At 41.9% G+C, this 20,813-nt stretch overlaps 1 protein-coding gene across 3 annotated transcripts in view; it reads left to right on the top strand.

The window, feature by feature from the left end:
• PRKCD (protein kinase C delta) overlaps nt 1-20,813 on the top strand; it is a 156,928-nt gene that overhangs the window by 99,144 nt on the left and 36,971 nt on the right. The window lies entirely within an intron of this gene.

The following is a 20,813-nucleotide window of genomic DNA, read 5'->3' as shown; positions in this document are numbered from 1 at the left end:
TGTAACGTTTTCTTATATTTTGTCTTCTACAAATGAAATCACATTGTGGAAAGTGCATTCTTCCAGAAAAATTGTACTCAGTGGAATTTTCTAATGTATGAAGTTATGCTTTTGTAATTCCATCACTTTATGCAAGACTGGTCTTGGGTGCATATCTAATGTATCTATCTCAGATACTTGTATAGCCTCCATTGTGGTAGCATTTAAGCACCTCACAATCTTTAATGTATCTTGGCTGACAACACCTCTGTGAATTAAGGAAGTGCTGTTCTAGAACTGAGGTACAGAGAGGTTAAGTGACTTGTCCAGGGTCTCACCGGAAGTTTGTGGTGGAGCAAGGAATTGAACACGCATCTTCCAAGTCCCAGGCTAGTGTCCTAACCACTGAAGCTAAAAACCATATGAGTGAAATAATTGAATGCGTGTCAGCATGTTAATAAAGTCAGTGCTGTACCATTTTATTTTAAATGCTGTAAATTTTGTATATATTGGGAAGGAATGAATATAGTTTATGCAGGAAAACTAGGGGTAATGGGATACAATTAAGAAAGGGGACATTTAGGCTGAAAAATGGAGAACATTTCCTGACAGGCTGTAAATAACTTCCTCTAGGAAGTTGTAGAAACCCCATCACTTGGGATGTTTTAAACTCAGACTGAACAGTGGACTTTTAAGTATGCCCAGGGAACAGTCCTGCACTGGCAGAGAGATGAGCTGAATTACCTACCACTGATAGCTCTCATCTGTCTGTGATTTTATACTGTGTCTCCAGTAAATTAGAAGCCGTAGCACTATGACCCACTCTGTCTCCAAAATAATTGTGCCTATTTGGAGATGGCAAAAAGATTCATGTCATGGTTGGAATGAAACTCAGTTTGTTTCATTTCTACCCACTGTGACAAAGTTCCTCCTCTATCTTGGTGGGTCCTGCGCTTATTGGCGGATTTTCTTGCCTTAAAGATTCACCATGAGGGTTGGGGAACAACCCAGAGACCTTCCCCTCTGGGAGAACCCACAGTCCAGGTGAATTGGGAGGTTTGGGGGGAACCTGGGCCCGCCCTCTACTCCGGGTTCCAGCCCAGGGCCCTGTGGACTGCAGCTGTCTATAGTGCCTCTTGTAACAGCTGCATGACAGCTACAACTCCCTGGGCTACTTTCCCATGGCCTCCTCCAAACACCTTCCTTATTCTCACCACAGGACCTTCCTCCTGGTGTCTGGTGTTTTTCCTGGGTTAGGTCTTTTTGGACCGTTGTGCATGCCTCTTGTGCATGCCAGGGTTTCAGAAGGTTAACGTGATAAATCTGTTCTTGTTTTCTGCATCCTGGCTGCTGCACCTTGTAGGTTACTTCCCCCACAGGTTCAACCACATCATAGGGCCCCTGCCATTGGGCCAGAAGCTTGCTTTCTGTGGTGGGTACCAACACCATAGCCCGATCCCCTGGTTGGAACTGTCGCACTTTTGCCTGGCGATCGTAATGGGTTCGCTGGGCCTCCTGTACCTTCTCCAAATGTTCCTGTACAATAGGGGTAACCCGGGCTATCCGCTCTCGCATCTGCATTACATGCTCTATTATATTTCTCCCCTCATTGGGTTCCTCTTCCCAGACCTCTTTGGCGATATCTAGTATGCCATGGGGGTGATGCCCGTATAATAACTCGAAGGGGGAAAACCCAGTTGAGGCCTGAGGTATCTCCCAGATAGCAAACATAAGGTAGGGTAGTAGGGTGTCCCAATCCTTCCTATCCTGACTTACCACCTTCCTTATCATAGCCTTGAGGGTTCGGTTAAACCTTTCTACCAACCCATCAGTCTATGGATGGTAGATCGAAGTTCTCAGGGTATGTATATGGAGCAACGTACAAAGGTCCTTCATTAGCTTCGACATAAATGGGGTTCCTTCGTCGGTTAATATCTCCTTCGGTAGCCCCATTCGGGCAAAGATCCCCAGTAGCTCTTTGGCTATAGTTTTAGAGGCCGTGTTCCGCAGGGGGACAGCTTCTGGGTAGCGAGTAGCATAGTCCAAAACAACAAGTTATATATTGGTGGCCCCGAGCCGTCTTCTCCAGGGGTCCCACTAGGTCCATGGCTATTCGCTCGAAGGGGACCTCTATGATGGGAAGGGGTACTAAAGGTGCCCTCAAGTGGGGACGGGGACTGTGCCGCTGACACTCCGGGCAGGAGGCACAGTACCTCCGCACTTCTTCATGTTCTCCGGGCCAGAAGAACCATCGTAGGATTCGTGCCAGGGTCTTCTCTACCCCAAATGCCCCCAAAAAGATGACTATGAGCAAGACTTAATAAAGCGTTCTGGTGTTTTTGAGGTACTAGGATCTGCTGTACCTTCTGCCCCTGTACTGGTGCAACCCGGTATAAGAGATCCTTCTTCATTATGAAGTAGGGTCCTGGTCCCTGGGTTTTTCCTTCCACGGGGACCCCATCTATTTCAGTCACCTCCTTCCTAATGTTGTCATACCTTGGGTCTTCTGCCTGGTCCCATCCTAAATTTCCTCTCCCGGGGCTAATCTGCCCAAGATCTAGGGGCCCAGTCTCTATTGCCTCTACTGGTTCAGAAGCATTAGGGTGGGGGTCAGACTCAGGTGCTTCTCCCTCCTGCGTGACCTCCTTTTCAGCTGCGCAGGTCCGCCTACCTACAAGAGCGACCCTCTGGCTTTGGGTCAGTATTCGGGTTCCCAAGGCCTTTGCTGCCCTTCTTTCCCTTTTTGTCTTTCTACCCTGTCTGGGAGTGGAGAACAAATCTGGGGATATTTCAGAGAAGATTGGGGGTTGACAGTCTGCTGTGGATGCCTCATCAATTTTAGGGTCCCCATCTTTCTCCAATCCCCCTACTGGGAGTAAGTTTCCAAACCCTGGGAAGCCCCTCCCTATGAGCACTGGGTATGGAAGTTTAGGGACTACATCTGCTGCTACCTCAGTAGTGTTCCCTTGGATCTCGATTTTTACTGGGATGGTGGGGTAGTAAATAACTGTCCCATGGACACATGTTATCCCCGTACGTTTAGCCTGAAGCAGCTGACTACGCTTCACGAGCTTCCCTGAGATAAGCGTGATAGCACTCCCCGAATCAACCAGTGCCATGGTCCCTACCCCATTTAGTTTCACTGGTCTGGTATACATATGTGGGGTTAGTGAGACCCCCACAAGGTGGATTAGGGAGCATGGATCTGCCCCGTTCCCCAGGTTACACTGCATAGACTCCTCAGCATTGGGACACTGTGCAGCTGTGTGTCCCCACTCTCCACAGGTATGACTTCTGTATGGAGCCCTAGGCATTTCCCGGTCTCTTGGTTTGGGCAGTCTAACATCACGATCCTCTTCTCCCTCAGTGCTCCAACTCTTTGTGGCCTCTAATGGGCCTTCAGCCTCTCTCTTTTTCCACTTGGGCCCTCCTGGTGGCCCAGTCACCTGAACTTTAGGGCTTGGTGCTGCTAGTTTAACCCGGGGTGCCTCTTCCTTAACTGGTCGGGTCAGCTCCCTCGCTGTCCTTCACCTCTCTACCAGGGCGACAACCTCATCATAGGTGGAGGGTTCGTTCTGGCTTACCCAGGCACGAAGGTCTGGTGGTAGTCCCCTCATGTATCGGTCGATGACGAGAACTGCTAGTATCTCTTCCGGACTCCGGGACTCTGTTTGCATCCACTTTCATGCGAGATGGATGAGGTCATACAATTGGGACTGCGGGGTTTTGTCTTCCTGGTACCTCCAACCGTGATACTGCTGGGCCCTCACTGCTGTCGTTACCCCAGATCTGGCCAGGATCTCTGCTTTCAGCTGGGGGTAGTCTTCCGCAGCCTCTTCAGGCAGATCATGGTAGGCCTTCTGGGCCTCCCCACACAGGAATGGGGCAAGGATGCCAGACCACTGATCTCGAGGCCAGGCCTCCCATAGGGCTGTCCTTCAAAGGCCTCTACATCATCCTCCCGTGTGATTTTCTGCCACCAATGGCTGCCCTGTATGAGTCGCGTCCCATCATGGCTGTGATTCAGCTCTGTAAGGGACTTTACCTGGTTTACCAGTTCCCGCAACATAGCTCGGTCTTGAGCAGCCTGGTCTATCAGCAGGCGATTAGTCTTTTGCTGCAGCCGCACTGCCTCCTATTGGGCTGCTGCCTGGACACGGGTAGCCTCCTGCTGGGCCACTGTAGCTTGTATCAGTGCCCACACTACATCATCCATTGGGGATGAAAAATATAAAATAAACCCTCTCCCTTTTTTTTTGTTTTTTGTTTAAATCACCCTCCTTCTTCCACCGCGCTGTGCACCCCAAGATCCCACACCTGACACCAGTGTGACAAAGTTCCTCCTCTATCTTGGTGGGTCCTGCGCTTACTGGCGGATTTTCTTGCCTTAAAGATTCACCATGTGGGTTGGGGAACAGCCCAGAGACCTTCCCCTCTGGGAGAACCCACAGTCCAGGTGAATTGGGAGGTTTGGGGGGAACCTGGGCCCGCCCTCTACTCCGTGTTCCAGCCCAGGGCCCTGTGGACTGCAGCTGTCTATAGTGCCTCCTGTAACAGTTGCATGACAGCTACAACTCCCTGGGCTACTTCCCCATGGCCTCCTCCAAACACCTTCCTTATTCTCACCACAGGACCTTCTTCCTGGTGTCCGATAACGCTTATGCACCTCAGTCCTCCAGCAGCACATCCTCTTGCTCCCAGCTCCTCACACTCCCACCACAAACTGAAGTGAGCTCCTTCTTAAAACCCAGGTGCCCTGATTAGCCTGCCTTAATTGATTCTAGAAGCTTCTTAATTGGCTCCAGGTGTCCTAATTAGCCTGCCTGCCTTAACTTGTTCTAGCAGGTTCCTGATTACTCTAGTGTAGCCCCTGCTCTGGTCACTCAGGGAACAGAAAACTACTCATCCAGTGACCCGTATATTTGCCCTCTACCAGACTCTGTACCCCACTGCTCTGGGTCTGTCACACCACACACGTAAGACTAGAAGAGTTTAATACAGTTTGAATTTCATTTCAAAATATTTGCACAACTCTAATTAGGACACTTTCACCTGCAGAACACCAGTTCAAATCCCATCTAGTTTGGAAATGCTTTGCCACCTGCTGTTTGTTTGACCTACACAAATGGAGCTGATAGACTCAGCCCAGATCTGTTGCTATTAGACAAGTGTTGACATTTAAAAAATCAATCCCCTAGTTAGCAGTAATGCTTGTTGGAATTCCCAAGAGAGGAACAAAGAACTAAACAGACTATAAAGACCAGGTTGAAACACATTCATGGGGGAATGATGGGGCAGGAAGACTGTACTCTTGTTACGTGTGGTGTAACTATTCTATGGATAAGATATACAAGCTTCTTTCTCTAGGACTACCCATCTGGCAATTCTCCCTGCACTTGTTACTCTATGCACTCCCCATCTGTGGCCACATAAAGTCCAAATATCTCTTTATCAGCTTCCTTCTGGCACTGGAAGAGGAATCTGGACTGGAGGGTGCGTGATATCTCTACAAGTGTAGGGTCTTTTTCTAGTCTCTCAACAATGCATTCATTCAGCCAGAGTTCCTCTAGGCAGCATTCACTGACTTCTTGGACTATTCATATAAATGGACATTGTCTAGAGTTCTCCATCTCTGAATCCTTTGTTTTGACCCCAAGACCTGCACCCTCATCCCTGCTTTTTTTCATTCTTTGTCCCCCATACTTAGTTAAATCCTGGGCTGTATAGCCCCTCCCTTACTTGAGGGATAGGACTTTGTTCTTTGGTGGGCTCCACCTACTTACCCAAGATTCAAATAGGCTGGCACCTTTGACAAGCACTACATTTGCACAGAAAAATAAATAAAGGAAAAAAGTATTTTGGAAAAGAATCTGCTGCAGGTAATCCTTTTATGTTCTAGTTATACATAAAACATATTTTAAAAGAATGTCAAGGAAACGGGAGTTTAAAAAAATCAAGCTAAAAATGATTCTATTGTAGTGAAACTCTTCAACATGAAGTCCTTTTGCACCACATGTACCATCTGTGTGAAACCTACTGTATGGTTACTAAAGATAAAATATAGTGTGATATGTGTGATCACAGAGTTCTCGTTTGGACATACCATTAATGATTGTTCTCTTAAATAACAAAACTTTGTAAAGCAACAAAATTTGTGTGAATCTGAAGGATTTATGAACAGAAATCTCTTCAAAATCTGAATGCTTTATATATAGTGGTCAACACTATTCCAGTCTGGGTTCAAAGTGGCATCAGGGAAGTGTGTTAGGAAACATTTATCTTGGTCCACACACATCGCTGGTTCACATGCAAGATTGCTGCAGTTTAGAGAGTAGTACTATGACAGCATATGACTTGACAAACACAGGGATAATGTATAGAAATCTGATTGTCAAAAGCTTGCAATGTTCTGGGCTGAGAGTGAGCAAAGTGAACTTTTCTAAATATGTTTTGATGGTTCATTTAACAAGACTGAGGCCTATCTTTGTCTCACTAAGGAGTATGAAAAATAATCATAGTTTGCACTGTAAATACCATAGCATTTTGAAAGTTATCACACACAAGCCTATAGTCTCTTCTCAAAGATTTATTGTAGCAGTGATGTGCTGTTACGAAAATTCTAATATACTACACAGCATGCTGGCATGCTATGAGTTTAGTTTTAATAATAATAATTAAAACTAAACGGCAATTATCAAAACAAATGGAGAAAATAGATGTAATATCCTTGTGCTTTTTTACCTCCTTCTTTGTTAAATCATAAGTCTCTCAGTTGTGAATTAGTGAAATCATCCTATAATTAACACAGAGAGAGTGTTAATCTATAGTGTTGTTAAACCTTTGGATAAAGTCAGTATCCAAGACAGTTTGCTCTTCATTCTTGTCAATCTAAATCTAAATCTTTCTTTCTCTTTTTGTACTTGGTTTTATGATCAGGCAAGTTTGGCAGTTTCAGTAAAACAAAAAAGAAGATATTTGGAATAGTCGTTTTGTGTGTTATAGCTAGGGAGTGTTACATATTTTTCAGCATTAATCTTGCCTTTATTATTGCTGACATGACTTCTTGCTGAGAAATTAAATTAAAAAGGAACATTAGAAAACTAGGGACAGCATAGTGCTAATATTCTTATACTATAGGGGAAAGCCTTGTAGGGGAAACTGATTTTCCCTGAGGCTTTCTATTTTTTCAGTTTACACCAGAAAACTAAGGATAAGATTTGTAAAAGTATTTAGATGTACACGTCCCATTGAAAGACTTGTGCTCCTAAGTCACTAAGGTGTTTCCAAACATTTCACCTTGTTTCTTCTACTGTGTAGGGCTTTGTTTTTATAAGATAAATATTATTCCACTAACATAACATATGAGGTGTTTGCTTAATGACAGTTAGAAATAGACTTATAAGTTTAGACTAATTAACACTCTACAGGGCAGACACTGCTTCACTTGTTTTGAATTGAGTATTGCATGATCTTTACATGCTCCTGTAATTAGATCCAAATATATCTTTTTACATAAGAGCTTTGGCTACCTGCTTCTGGGTCATTCTAACCTACATTATAAAAGATGTGTGTGACGTTATTGACATAAACTGTGACCGTATAGATCATTGTTGCAACCAGGGTCCTATGGTTGCACCAGTTCTTATATAGAGGAGGCCAAGTGGGATTTCTATGGGAAGTTTGTAGTTTGCTGGTTATGATTATGCTGTCTGTATGTGTGTATCATTTTTGGATTTGAAGTTATGAATATTGGCTATGAATTTGTTTGATTCTAAGTAGCCTTAGTGAAGCATTTGGTCAGCTTCTTGAGAAAGGACTATTCTCAGTAAGTGCCCAATCAAGAAACACTTAACTGACAATGGACTTGGGGAGATGCCAATCCACATCTGAGCTTTCCTGGGAACGTTCAAACTAACATGTAAACAATGGCATCAACCTGCAAAAAGCTGAATAATTCATAGACATGTGACTTGCCCAAGTGACTGCAAACTCCATCTTGTAGTGGGGATTTTACACAGGAGAACAAAGGGGTATCCACCCACAAGAGAGAGACTATGTAAGGCCTTGGAAACCCCTCCATTTTGTCTTCAGCTGGCTCAGACGATAGCTTCTCCACCTCAAAGAGATGCCTGAAAGAAACTGGAACAAAGGACAGTAACTATGGGGGTGTGAGTGATTGCTGGACCCAGACTAGGAAGGAGTCTAGTCTGTAAAAGAAGCTTATTGGAACATCTCCAAGGGTGAGATTTACCTGCATTTAGTTTCCTACTGTATTAGGCTTAGACTTGCGTGTTTTTGTTTTATTTTGCTTGGTAATTTACTTTATTCTGTCTGGTATTATTTGGAACCACTTAAATCCTACTTTTTATGTTTAATAAAATCACTTTTTACTTATTAATTAACCCAGAGTAAGTAATTAATACCTGGGGGAGCAAACAGCTGTGCATATCTCTCTATCAGTGTTATAGAGGGCGAACAATTTGAGTTTGCCCTGTAAAAGCTGTATACAGAGTAAAACAGATTTATTTGGGGTTTGGATCCCATTGGGAACTGGGTATCGATGCTGGAGACAGGAGCACTTCTTAAGCCGTTTTCAGTTAAGTCCGCAGCGTTTGGGGAACATGGTTCAGACGTGGGTCTATGTTTGCAGCAGGCTAGCGTGTCTGGCTCAACAAGACAGGGTACTGGAGTCCCAAGCTGGCAGGGAAAGCGGGCTCAGAGGTAGTCTCAGCACATTAGGTGGCAGTCCCAAGGGTGTTTCTGTGACCCAACCCTTCACAATGTGTATACATGGTACAATTATTCAATACACTAGTGCTATGTATTAGACCTCTTCAGTATCGAAGAAGGAAATGAGGAAGCTGCTCAGAGCGAGAATATAGATGGCTTGAGCTCATGAGAGAACTGGCAAAGGAAGAAAACATTAGGGAGTAGAGTGGAAAGTTAGGCACCATGATCTGTATCACTGAAAGTTGAAATGTTTAAATCTAGGACAAACTAATACAATCCATTGCATGTCATGCTGCACATGCATTAGGCTGTTTGACCAGTTTGAGAGTGCTGGCAAAACAGCATCTTATTTTGGATGCTTCCATGGGTATAAGTAAATGCCCAGAATGGGAGCAGCTTTTATATAGATAAGAAAAATTACATGAAATTAATAATTATTGACCATTTTAGATGTAGACCAGAAGGCCTTGAGCTGTGGTAATTGGCTTCCTGAATTATTCAGTCCTATGATCTCCTATTCCTAACTGTAAAATATAGGTGCAAATGCCAACTACCCCTTGTGCCCCCGCATATAAAAAACAAACAAAAAAACCCCCAAAACCCAACAACAAATCTCTAAAACCTCGAATGAGACAGGAATGTATCATAATAGTATCATCAGTTTATAGTGCTTAATTGAACTACTGCAGAAGTTTCTTTAAAATGTTTCTCACTCATGTGGATGGGATAATACTGATGACTTGTCTACATGGAAAATTTATTCCAGAATAGCTATTCCTGATTAACTTCAAGTTTGGATGCTCTTAGGCTGGGTCTACACTACCCGCCTGAATCGGCGGGTAGAAATTGACCTCTCGGGGATCGATTTATCGCGTCCCATTGGGACGCGACAATCGATCCCCGAATCGACACTCTTACTCCACCAGCGGAGGTGGGAGTAAGTGCCGTTGACGGGAAGCCGCAGATGTCGATTTTGCCGCCATCCTCACAGCGGGGTAAGTCGGCTGCGATACATCGAATTCAGCTACGCTATTCACGTAGCTGAATTTGCTTATCTTAAATCGACTCCCCTCTGTAGTGTAGATGTAGCCTTAGTCTTGAATAAGAGTGCCTTACTCCAAATTACCTTAATCAGGAATAGTTAATCCACTTTCAGTTCACACCCTCCTGTATTCTGAATAAACCGTCATGTATGGGCAAACCCTAAGAAAGGATATGATTTACTGTAAGTAAAGCAGAAGGTTGCTGTGCTGTGCTCTAAAGTTACCTTGTTGCAGTGCATGAGAGTTGCTTAATACTTCTTCAGGTACTTTTGAGGGTGTGGACCAAGAATATGCACCCTGCCAAAAGGGCCAAAATTAGAATGAAAATTGCAGAACAATCATTTCAGAAAGACTAATATTTAAATATTTGAAAGCTGAGAGCTGATGGCTTTGTACAATAAGAACTATGGCTAAATGCCCTAATTGATGGCAGGAGTTTTAATTAAAAGCCAAGCATCTAATTATCACAACTCAGAGAACTTTTGTTTCTTGAATTTGTCTCAATAGATTGTAATCTATTCAGAAGCAAAAATGGCAAAAGAATTAATGCTTACACTGGGATTGTAAGTGAGAATTTTGTGAGGTATTTTGCCATCCTGCCAGAGTATGTTTCTAAAAAGGGACAGCTAAATATTGTTTTTCCTGATGAGTCATTCCATATCACAACAGAAAATCAGAGGTTCTAATTATTGATAACTAAAAAAGAGTAGATACATTAAGACATCACATAAGGGGTTTAAGTGTTCTACATAGACTATGTTTTGCTCTAGCCAACATTTATACAATGCTACAATAATTTATGCTACTTTTTATAAAAAGGTGTATATGCTTATTGGGTGTGTTGAGAGAGGGAAGCATTTGTATGTGAGAACGTGGGGTTACATCTGGCTGCTTGATGGCAAAAAATGTATCTATGAACTAAGACATTCAAAATTTAAGTACCGGTAGGTTGGTTTTTTTTAAAAAGCCTAAATATTGAGCCAAACATAAAAAGAGATCACCATGTAGGACATCTTGACTGGCCTAGATTCATATTTTAATTTTCCTGTTACGTAAAAAAAAAAATTCAACAAGAACTTCTGTGTGGGAAGTATGAGCCTTTCCTAGCTTTCAGAGCAATTACAAGCTAACCCCCTGTTCTGGTGCAGGATGTTCAGTCAGTGAAGATGCACCTTCAAGACTTGCACTTAAGTGCCTTTTTAAATGTGCGTTTTACAAAAGGAATCGGCCATTCGTGCACTGACAATTCAACACCCATTTCCAATATCAACTTAAAAACTGTTCGATAAGCAGCAATAATGGATTGGGGGGGGGAGGGAAATCAACCTCAAAAATAATCGGAAGAAAACAAACCATTTTGTCATCTTTATGGGTAAAGAGATAATGATTTGGGTTCTGCAGAACAAGTATTTTGACTGCATTGCACTATATACTAATGCTATAAGTAGAATTCCAATTAACTGTTAAAGCAGAAAAGTTTGTTAGTGCATTTGAGGAATGTCTGCACACTCATCTTTACTTTTCGTATTGGCAATACAACCATTGGCTATTACAGTAAAAGCTACAGTTATTATAAAGAGGAACTGAGATTACATTTAGCCACATCTCCGTGCAGACAAGGTTTTGTTATTATCTCGGAGGCTTATATATTTTCATGAAAATCTCCTAAATTTATTTGCTGATTTCTCTAAAATAATATAAAACAAGATTGTTTTAGAGCTAGTATTTCAGGTTTCTGACAGTTTATTTTAGGATATTGCTGATATTATTTATTACATTTTGCCTTAATATATTACCTTGCTTTTGAAGGTTTCAAAACATTTTGCAAATGTGTATAATCATCCCCATTTTTGAGATGGGGAAAATGAGACCATGACTTGCCCAAAGCAATGCATCAGACCAGTCAACCTGATTCCCAGTTTCTTGTTTTAATTACTAGACACACACTATTGCCTCCTTGACAATACTACCTTTCCTTAATTCTGTCCTAAATGTTTGTTTATATGGTGTTTGTGACGGGTTTAACCCCCCTTCTGGGATGCCACCTGATGTACTGGGATTTCACTGAGCCTGCCTGCTCCAGTAGCCCAAGCTCCCTCTCCCTGTTTTGCTGAATTATGCTCTCTTGCCTCTGGCAGCACACACACACAGGTAGGGACGCACCAGCTGTAGAATCATACAGAGTCTGCACACCGCTGTCTATGGGAAGACTCAGCTAGGAACTCACCCAGCACTCAAGTGCAGCTCCCCTCTGAAAAGTATATCCAAAATAATAATGTCCTGCATTGTAGAGAAATCTTTACAACGTAAGTTCATAAATTCAACCCCCCTTCAATGTGGAGGAAGATATGCACAATTTCTTGCCAGTCCCCCGCAGTTAGAGATTGCACAAACTGGGTTTAATAATAAACAAAACAAGTTTATTAACTATAAAAGACCGATTTAAAGTTATTATAAGGGATAACAAACAACAAAGCAGATTACTAAGCAAATAAAACTAAACATGCATACTAAGCTTACGGTCTTACAGAGACTGGTTTCAAGAAGTAATTTCTCACCCTAAATGTTGTTTTAGGCAAGTTGCAGAGTTTCTGTAGCTTAGAGTTCCAGTTATTTCTCTTTACAGACTAGACTCCGGTCTTAGTCTGAACTCAGCCCTTGCCTTTCCCTCAGCTTAGTTCCTTTGTCTCTTCAGGTATTTTCAGCAGTCTTTCTTCTTGGGCAGGAAGGCAATGGGGAAGATCCCTGTTTGCCTTATTCCCCAGCCTTAAATAAAATTTACATAAGGCGGGAATCTTTTGTTTCCTATTCTTGACCTCCCCCTCCTTTTAGTGGAAAATTACTAGAAGTCCAAGATGATGTTTAGTACCAGATGACAGGACCACCTGACCTAGTAGTGTCACAGCTAGGAGGAAGGCGAGAGATTAGTATCTTCAAAGTCTTATTGTTTCTTCCTAATGGCCCATCAAGACCGATGACCTGTTATTTGGTGGGTGTCTCCCAAATACACACACAGTTGCAATTGTTATATAGTCAATATTCCTAACTTTAGATACAGAAATGATATATGCATACAAATTGGATAATCACAGTCAGTAAATTAAAACCTTTCCGATGATACCTTACAAGATCCATCTTGCATAACATATATCTCAGTTATGCCATATTCATATCATAAGCATATTTCCATAAAGAATATGGGATGTAACATCACAGTGTTTAATATTGTGATATATATATATATAATATCCCGTCAAATATATTATTACAGCATAGTTTCTTTGGAATAAATTGCTATTAAAATGGTAAGCAAAGAAGGGCTGCCTTGAGATATAGCAGTAGCACTTAACTCATGTTCCTTTGTTGCAGATTAGGGTCTGACAGGAAGCCTGCTAGATAATTTGGAGACAGAAAGGTCTCCTTCCCAGTCCTTGAAGTTCCTTTCTCAAGGACTCTTTCAGGTACCTGAACCCAAGGCCCCCAGATTGTCCTGTCCTGAGAATTTCTTCTTGCCTTCCGTATTACCTTTCCTTTAAAGAGAGAATATTGCGGATGGAACTCAGGTGACTTTTTTTCATGCAACAGAAAATGGGAATGGGGAGTAAGGCATGTGACCCCCTCACAATCTATAATGTTATGTACTTTCTCCCCCACCCTCATATTGTGTAATAGGAAATAAGTGATGCTCCTAAAAAGCAGCTGCAGCTTAATAGTGTGCAGATGCAATACATTTTATGCCTTGCTTGACCTTGTTTATTCAAATGTAGTTAATGACCTTATCCAGTAAGAAAACCCAGCATCACAGTGCATGGTTTAAGACTGAGCCTCACTGTGTGTGTGAGCAGCTTGGAAGCAGTTGGAATATCTTTTTGTTTTGTTTTGTTTATTTGTTTCTGGACTTTGAATTACCATGCTGCTCGCTTCAGCTTCTAGGAGAAGGGGTTAGTGAATTATCTTTCTTTTCAGAGTTATAAGTTATATCGGAAGGCAAATGCTTCACAAGTTACTTCCAGCAAATTAGCTGGTCCTGTTGGGAGGAGGGAATATGAATTGCTCAAAGATGTGTGTACACTGCTTTAAATGTAATGTGTCTTCTCTACATGTTGTGTGGGGAGTGTTGAGTAACTGAACATGAAATTTTAAGAGGGGGAGATATAATTTAGCTTATTTTTCATTCTAAGAGACAGACGTACAGGTGTTTTGCTAACACCATCTGCATGCTGGGTAGGGCTAAATTCCAATACAGTGCAATCTCTGTGGTGCGCAAAGCATGTTTGGCATTCTTGTCTCCTTTTAAAAATATTAATAAATCATAATGATGATAAATTAAAAGTCAGAAGATGGCCCTATAATTTGTAAGATGAGAGGGAGAGCAAATTTATCTGCGAACTCTGGGGGAGAATAATATCTCTTAAGAGATGCCGTATTCAGTATATTGTGATCTGTCTTGTACTAAACTGAACTTTCAGTTCTCTCCCTCAAATAAATTGATGGTTTATATACGGGACCATAAATGGACTTCCTGAAAATCATACCTCTGGAAGGTGAGATTTTTTTGAAAATCAAATAAAATATTAAATTTATTTTATTCTGTCATAGACACAAATTACACTGTAGACAATAAGCCAGCAATATACAGTATCAGCCAAGTACCATAAACCACAAGACAGAGGGAACTGAATTTAGTTTTGCCAATGCACAGGAGGTAGATAATGTATTTTCAGATGTTAGGATGCACTGGTTCTCCTTGTGCTTTAAAATAGGGTACCTCTGTTTACAGAGAGCAAGAACTATCAGGCATTTCTGTGCAGACATGTTAACTCTATGAAAACATTTAGGGTGAAGTCTTGGCTCCATTGAAGTCAGTGGCAAAACTCCCTTTGAGATCAATGGGGTCAGGATTTCACCCTTTGAATTCTCCTCACTTCCTACCCCATAGCGCCTTGCTGTGGCAGTAGGTGGGTGGAGTGGGAAGGTGAAAACTTTAATATTGCAACAGTGTTGCCTCTTGCCATTCAACCATTATTCACACGCAAACCATCACAGCTGGAAATCCTGAGTTCCTCCCTTGCCTTGCATCTGATGTAGGTGGTATGTCAGGCAGGAGAATAGCAGCTTGGTGACAGTAGGATTTAGGAATTTCATCCTGCTTCCATTCAAGTCCATGGAAAAATGTCTGTTAACTGTAATGGTGAGGATCAAGCCCTAAGCCACTAAGCTGGTGCGGAGGAAATAACATGATGAGAAAAGGACCAGTAGCACCTCTCAAGAATGAGCATTAGCAATTTTTTAAATGAGAAGTAAGTTGTCTATTTACTCCTTTTCTCAGTGTGATCCCCTACCATTTGGGTGTTTAAAAACTTGTGCTGGCTGTGGTGTTCAATGCATGGACTGCAGATTTGTCCATTTTAATCTGTCCCCCCGCCCCTTGTTTAAAAGGCAGTTTGCTAAAACACTGGTGTCCTTACTTTGTCTTTTTTCTAAGAGTGCTTCAGCAACATTAACTTTCACCAAAGACCAGGACCTTTAGATCACACTCAAAGGTAGATATAAGTGCAGTATTCCCGTAATACTATGCTGCAGTATCTCAGTCAAAGCAGTGGGATGTCAGCTCAATTCTTGGTGTGGAGTTTATTTATTTATTTACTTAACACTCTCTCTCTCTCTCTCATATATATCTATAGGGCAAGGTGCCCTGGCAGTCTAAGAAAACAGCTATACAGCTAACTCATTCAGTTACCCTTGCAATGGAAGTGCAGAAACTTCTAAATATATAAGTCCTGTTAAAAGGTTCCGTGGAAAAAAGAGTATTTGATTAGTTACTCGTATAAAAGGTTTTAGCATAACTGCCTAGGGCTGGTGTAGATTTAGATTGAATGTTCTATGCAAGATCACTATCAAGAGGGTACTGCTCATGTTAGTAAACAAATGCAGAATTTTATTGGTATTGAAACCTAAAATATGTCATCAAAGCCAAATGCACAAGTACTCTCAGAACAAACAAGCTGATACAGATAAAATAAAATACAGAGAACATTAAAATACATAGAACAAGAATATACATGATGGTGGAAAAGTAAATGTGAACAAAATATACTGTTTTAGCAACAAACATAGTAAACAAAGAAAAATTAAAAATAATCAAGAGTAGCAGATGTATATTTAGATTTATTATTTTATTAAAATGTAGAGTTCTGGAAAGTTTTCCCTTTTAAAATAGTTTTTGTACAGATAATTCATTCGTGTGTGTGTGTATAGCATGTGTGTCTGTAACATGCATGCAGACTGTAGGGCCAGGTTGAAGAACTGCTTTCTCTGAGCTGAACGAGCCTGTGCAAGGCAAGAAATCTAGTTTGGGAAAAATGTGTATTGTTGTGCAAAGGTTCTAGATGGACGTTTTTATTGAATTTGGCCCGAAGGGCTTTGTTAACATTCAAACAAACCAATAGCAATGCAATAGAATGTTTAAAGGGACACTGTGAACTTCAGCTTTAGTAAGTTTTAAATTGAAGGTGGTATTATTAACATGGGGGAAAATGTGTTTGCAGTATGTTGTTTTTACATTGGCAGTGCTCCTTTAACTGGTCAGCCATTTACCACAAAACTGGATTTCACCTATCCACACAAATCCACCACTGTGAAACATTTATGGCAAGCTCTCTGTTTTTTTCAAATCCCACAATTTGCTTTCCCATTTCTAAGCTTTCCGGGGGGGGGAGGGGGGAATCCATATTGTATAATGAATAAATTAATCCCTTTAGAGCTCAGCTCTCTGTCTCTCTCTATGAATATTGGTTTGTCAGCTTCTGGCAAAACTTTTTCCTTGGGCATTTGGAAACGAATGGGCTGATTGGGCTGAGATCATGCTCTTGGTATGGGGGTTATTGTCGTGGTTAGGTTAGATCTAGTAATATTGTTTAGGTAGCTCAATAAAATATATTATAGATTGTTAAAAGTATGAAATACTACTTGTTTCAATTACTGTGATTTACCTAGAAGCAGGATTAGGCACTGAAGAATTTAAATAAAAACTATGTTCATATAGATACAGTTCTTCTGGTCTGATAGCAGTGCCATGATTGGGGGCTGATTTTATCCCCTATCTCAATTTATAAATGCTGGGAGTAGGTTTTAGCTATATTAAAAGAGCTGGTTTGAGAAAAGGATCTGAATTTTAAGAAGAGAAAAGGAGATATTTGAATAATAAGTGATTGTTATATATTTTTCATATTTTCATAGAATCATAGAATATCAGGGTTGGAAGGGACCTCAAGAGGTCATCTAGTCCATCCCCCTGCTCAAAGCAGGACCAATTCCCAGCTAAATCATCCCAGCCAGGGCTTTGTCAAGCCGGGCCTTAAAAATCTCCAAGGAAGGAGACTCCACCACCTCCCTAGGTAACGCATTCCAGTGCTTCACCACCCTCCTAGTGAAATAGTGTTTCCTAATATCCAACCTGGACCTCCCACACTGCAACTTGAGACCATTGCTCCTTGTCTGTCATCTGCCACCACTGAGAACAGCCGAGCTCCATCCTCTTTGGAACCCCCCTTCAGGTAGTTGAAGGCTGCTATCAAATCCCCCCTCATTCTTCTCTTCTGGAGACTAAACAATCCCAGTTCCCTCAGCCTCTCCTCATAAGTCATGTGCTCCAGACCCCTAATCATTTTTGTTGCCCTCCGCTGGATTCTTTCCAATTTTTCCACATCCTTCTTGTAGTGTGGGGCCCAAAACTGGACACAGTATTCTAGATGAGGCCTCACCAATGTCGAATAAAGGGGAACGATCACGTTCCTCGATCTGCTGGCAATGCCCCTACTTATACATCCCAAAATGCCGTTAGCCTTCTTGGCAACAAGAGCACACTGTTGACTCATATCCAGCTTCTCATCCACTGTGACCCCTAGGTCCTTTTCTGCAGAACTGCTACCTAGCCATTCGGTCCCTAGCCTGTAGCAGTGCATGGGATTCTTCCGTCCTAAGTGCAGGACTCTGCACTTGTCCTTGTTGAACCTCATCAGGTTTTTTTTGGCCCAATCTTCTAATTTGTCTAGGTCCCTCTGTATCCGATCCCTACCCTCTAGTGTATCTACCACGTCTCCTAGTTTAGTGTCATCTGCAAACTTGCTGAGAGTGCAGTCCGCACCATCCTCCAGATCATTAATAAAGATATTAAACAAAACCGGCTCCAGGACCGACCCTTGGGGCACTCCGCTGGAAACCAGCTGCCAACTAGACATGGAGCCATTGATCACTACCCGTTGAGCCCGACGATCTAGCCAGCTTTCTATCCACCTTACAGTCCATTCATCCAGCCCATACTTCTTTAACTTGGCAGCAAACATAGTAAACAAAGAAAAATTAAAAATAACTTGGTCCTGCTAGTGAAGGCAGGGGCCTGGACTCAATGACCTTTCAAGGTCCCTCCCAGTTCTAGGAGATGGGCTATCTCCATTAATTTCTATTTTCTCATTATTTACTAGGCAGGAAACATTTAGAAAAGCTAAATGTAATGGTGTGTTCTGGGATTAAAATGATTCATTACAAATCTAGATAGTAATTACAATTGTTGTGGGGACTTTTCTGACACCATCAACAGCATAATTGTTGATTGTGCAGTTGGCATGTTACCATTTCTGAGTGTGTTGAGCATGTATAGCATAAGGATCTAGTCTGTGAAAATCCTGCCAATCTCTGTTGCACTTCCCATGACTTCACGCTTTTGGGGAAGGGCAAAGTTCCCCATGCTTGTGTGTGGCCCCCAACTATTTGGAATTCTGACTCATTTCCACAGCCTGCTCCTCCCAGCCACTACTGCTATCTGAATCTCAGCTCACAAATAAAATCTTTCTTCCCATTTGACCTTATGATAGCTCCGCTTTTTGAAGTGGTTTCTGGCAATATGTACTACAAGGCATTTATATAAAGAATTGAAATGGACTATACTGTAATCTTACTGTAATTCACTTTAGATATCATTTTAAACCAGTCTTAGCTTCTCAGATGCAGTCTAACAGCTGCTGTGCAAACTTCCCTATTTGCTCTGGAGCAGAGGTGAAAATGTTCTTTTCAATAATAGTTTGATATATTGGTTGATTTCGGCCAAAGCAGTGCAGATATGTAATTTAATAAGGCAGTCACTTGTAGAAGCAGGTTGTTCTGGAATACAGATTTTGACATTGATACTGTCTGCAAGGATTCTTAAGATAAAATGGGGATGCAATGGTTAAGTACAGTGACTGTTTTACTAGCTTTAAATTATGCTTCCCACTACCTATATGCACCGACTTCTGAAGCTTAGAGGCCAGCCTAATGCTTTTCTTTGGAGTTCATTGTCAGTTTTACCTCAAGTGGGGGAAACATATTATGATTTTGTCCCATGTACTGATCAGCAGCTGGCTAGGAATTGAGTGCAACAGTATTAGATTGCTATAGTAACCTCAGCATGAAGAGAACTACTTCCCATTTTTATGGTGAACTCTTCTGTTAGGTTCACAGCTTGCAGGTTTTCCTGAAGCTATATTTTCATTCGATTCCCCACCTGAGAAGCTTTAATTTATTATATGTTTTCCATCTGCATTGAGTTAAATTATCAAAATATAGGCCTGAAAAGAGAGGCTGTTGGGGTACAGTTATGCAAGAAACAGCTTTTCTCCCCATTTGGCTATAATGCTGATTAAATCACTCCCCTGGACAATCTGTTTTATGCATCTGATAATCCAAAATGTTACTAACATTTGGCAGAGTTACTATTATGTTCCTTTCCCCAGCCTACACACTTGCACACATTTTTCAGTGTGTGATTTTACTGAAGCATTCAAAGATTTGGTGTCTGTATATATCAAAATACCACTTGCTCAGCAGCATTAAGCAGTGGGGTAATATGGTTTACAAGTGAAATATTGCTGTTGTGGTTAGTCTTGGGTTGGCTATCTCAATAAGATAAGTTGAAACAGCAAAACTGAACTATTTTTAATTTTGTTCCTGGTGCAGAGATGTGATTTACTATGTGTATCATTATCATCATCATGATTATTTAATATTAGAGTATGAGTTCTGGAGTAAGTTCTCCTGTGGGCTAAGATCAAACATCAGTAGTTTTAAGCCAATGGCTCCCAAATTTTTCAGGAAACTCTATTTGCATTTAGCAGCACCAGCCATTGACGTCTTCTCACAGTTAATTGTCTCTTCCTCGCCTTACCTCATAAAACTGGGTCTGTCCTTTATTCTAAGATTTCATGGATCACTGGTTCTTTCTTCCCATTCCAGTGAAACCAGAAAACCAGTTGAGGGTGCTCTTAAATCCTGACATATGAATTGATTGCATGCCAAGCTTGGTTGTAGATGTGAATGCAGTTATCAGGCAGGGATACAGCACCTGGACTCAGGACAGTGACCGCACCACAACTAAAGGTGGGGCAGAATTTGTGTGGGCTTACCCAAAGAAAGACAGCTCTGCTTTGTGGTTGGGGGGTGGGGGAAGAGAGGAAAAAGGTCAGAAAGTGCTGCAAAAGGTGCTTGGTGGTCAACTTTGCAACACACACACACACACACACACACGAATGTGCATAAAGGTAGGAAACCTGGGTGGATCAAGTCTCTATGTGAAAGCAGCAAGGAAAGGAAATTTTAACTGTTTCATGGCTATGTGCTGCTTGCTGCTCATGTGCCTATACCTTTGCTGGAAAGGGGACAGGCAGAGGCAGGGCAGCCCCAAGGGAGCCCCTGGACTGGAAGGAAACCCAAGACAGCCAGTATTGCAGCAGGGGTAGGGGGGCTCACAAGTACGTGGACTGCTACTTCCCGTGGTGTGTTTAATAACCCACGGCAGCATCAAGGACTAAGGGAGGCAAATGATCATAGGAAAGTGTCCACGCACTCAGGTGAGCAGGCTGTGTGCATTAATGGGATGGTCAGCTAAGATGTGCAGCAAATGGTCAGTGACATTGTTTCTGAGGTTTTCTCCACAGCATTACGCTTCAAAGGGTGCAAGGGTCACCTAAAAAAACCATGATGTTTTCTTCCACCTAACACAAGGGATGGCTGATCCCCGGGGTTAGT

The sequence above is a fragment of the Malaclemys terrapin genome, chromosome 7 (genome assembly GCF_027887155.1).
Source record: "Malaclemys terrapin pileata isolate rMalTer1 chromosome 7, rMalTer1.hap1, whole genome shotgun sequence".
NCBI classification, from domain to species: Eukaryota; Metazoa; Chordata; order Testudines; family Emydidae; genus Malaclemys; species Malaclemys terrapin.
This window is presented reverse-complemented; position numbering and strand designations above follow the sequence as displayed.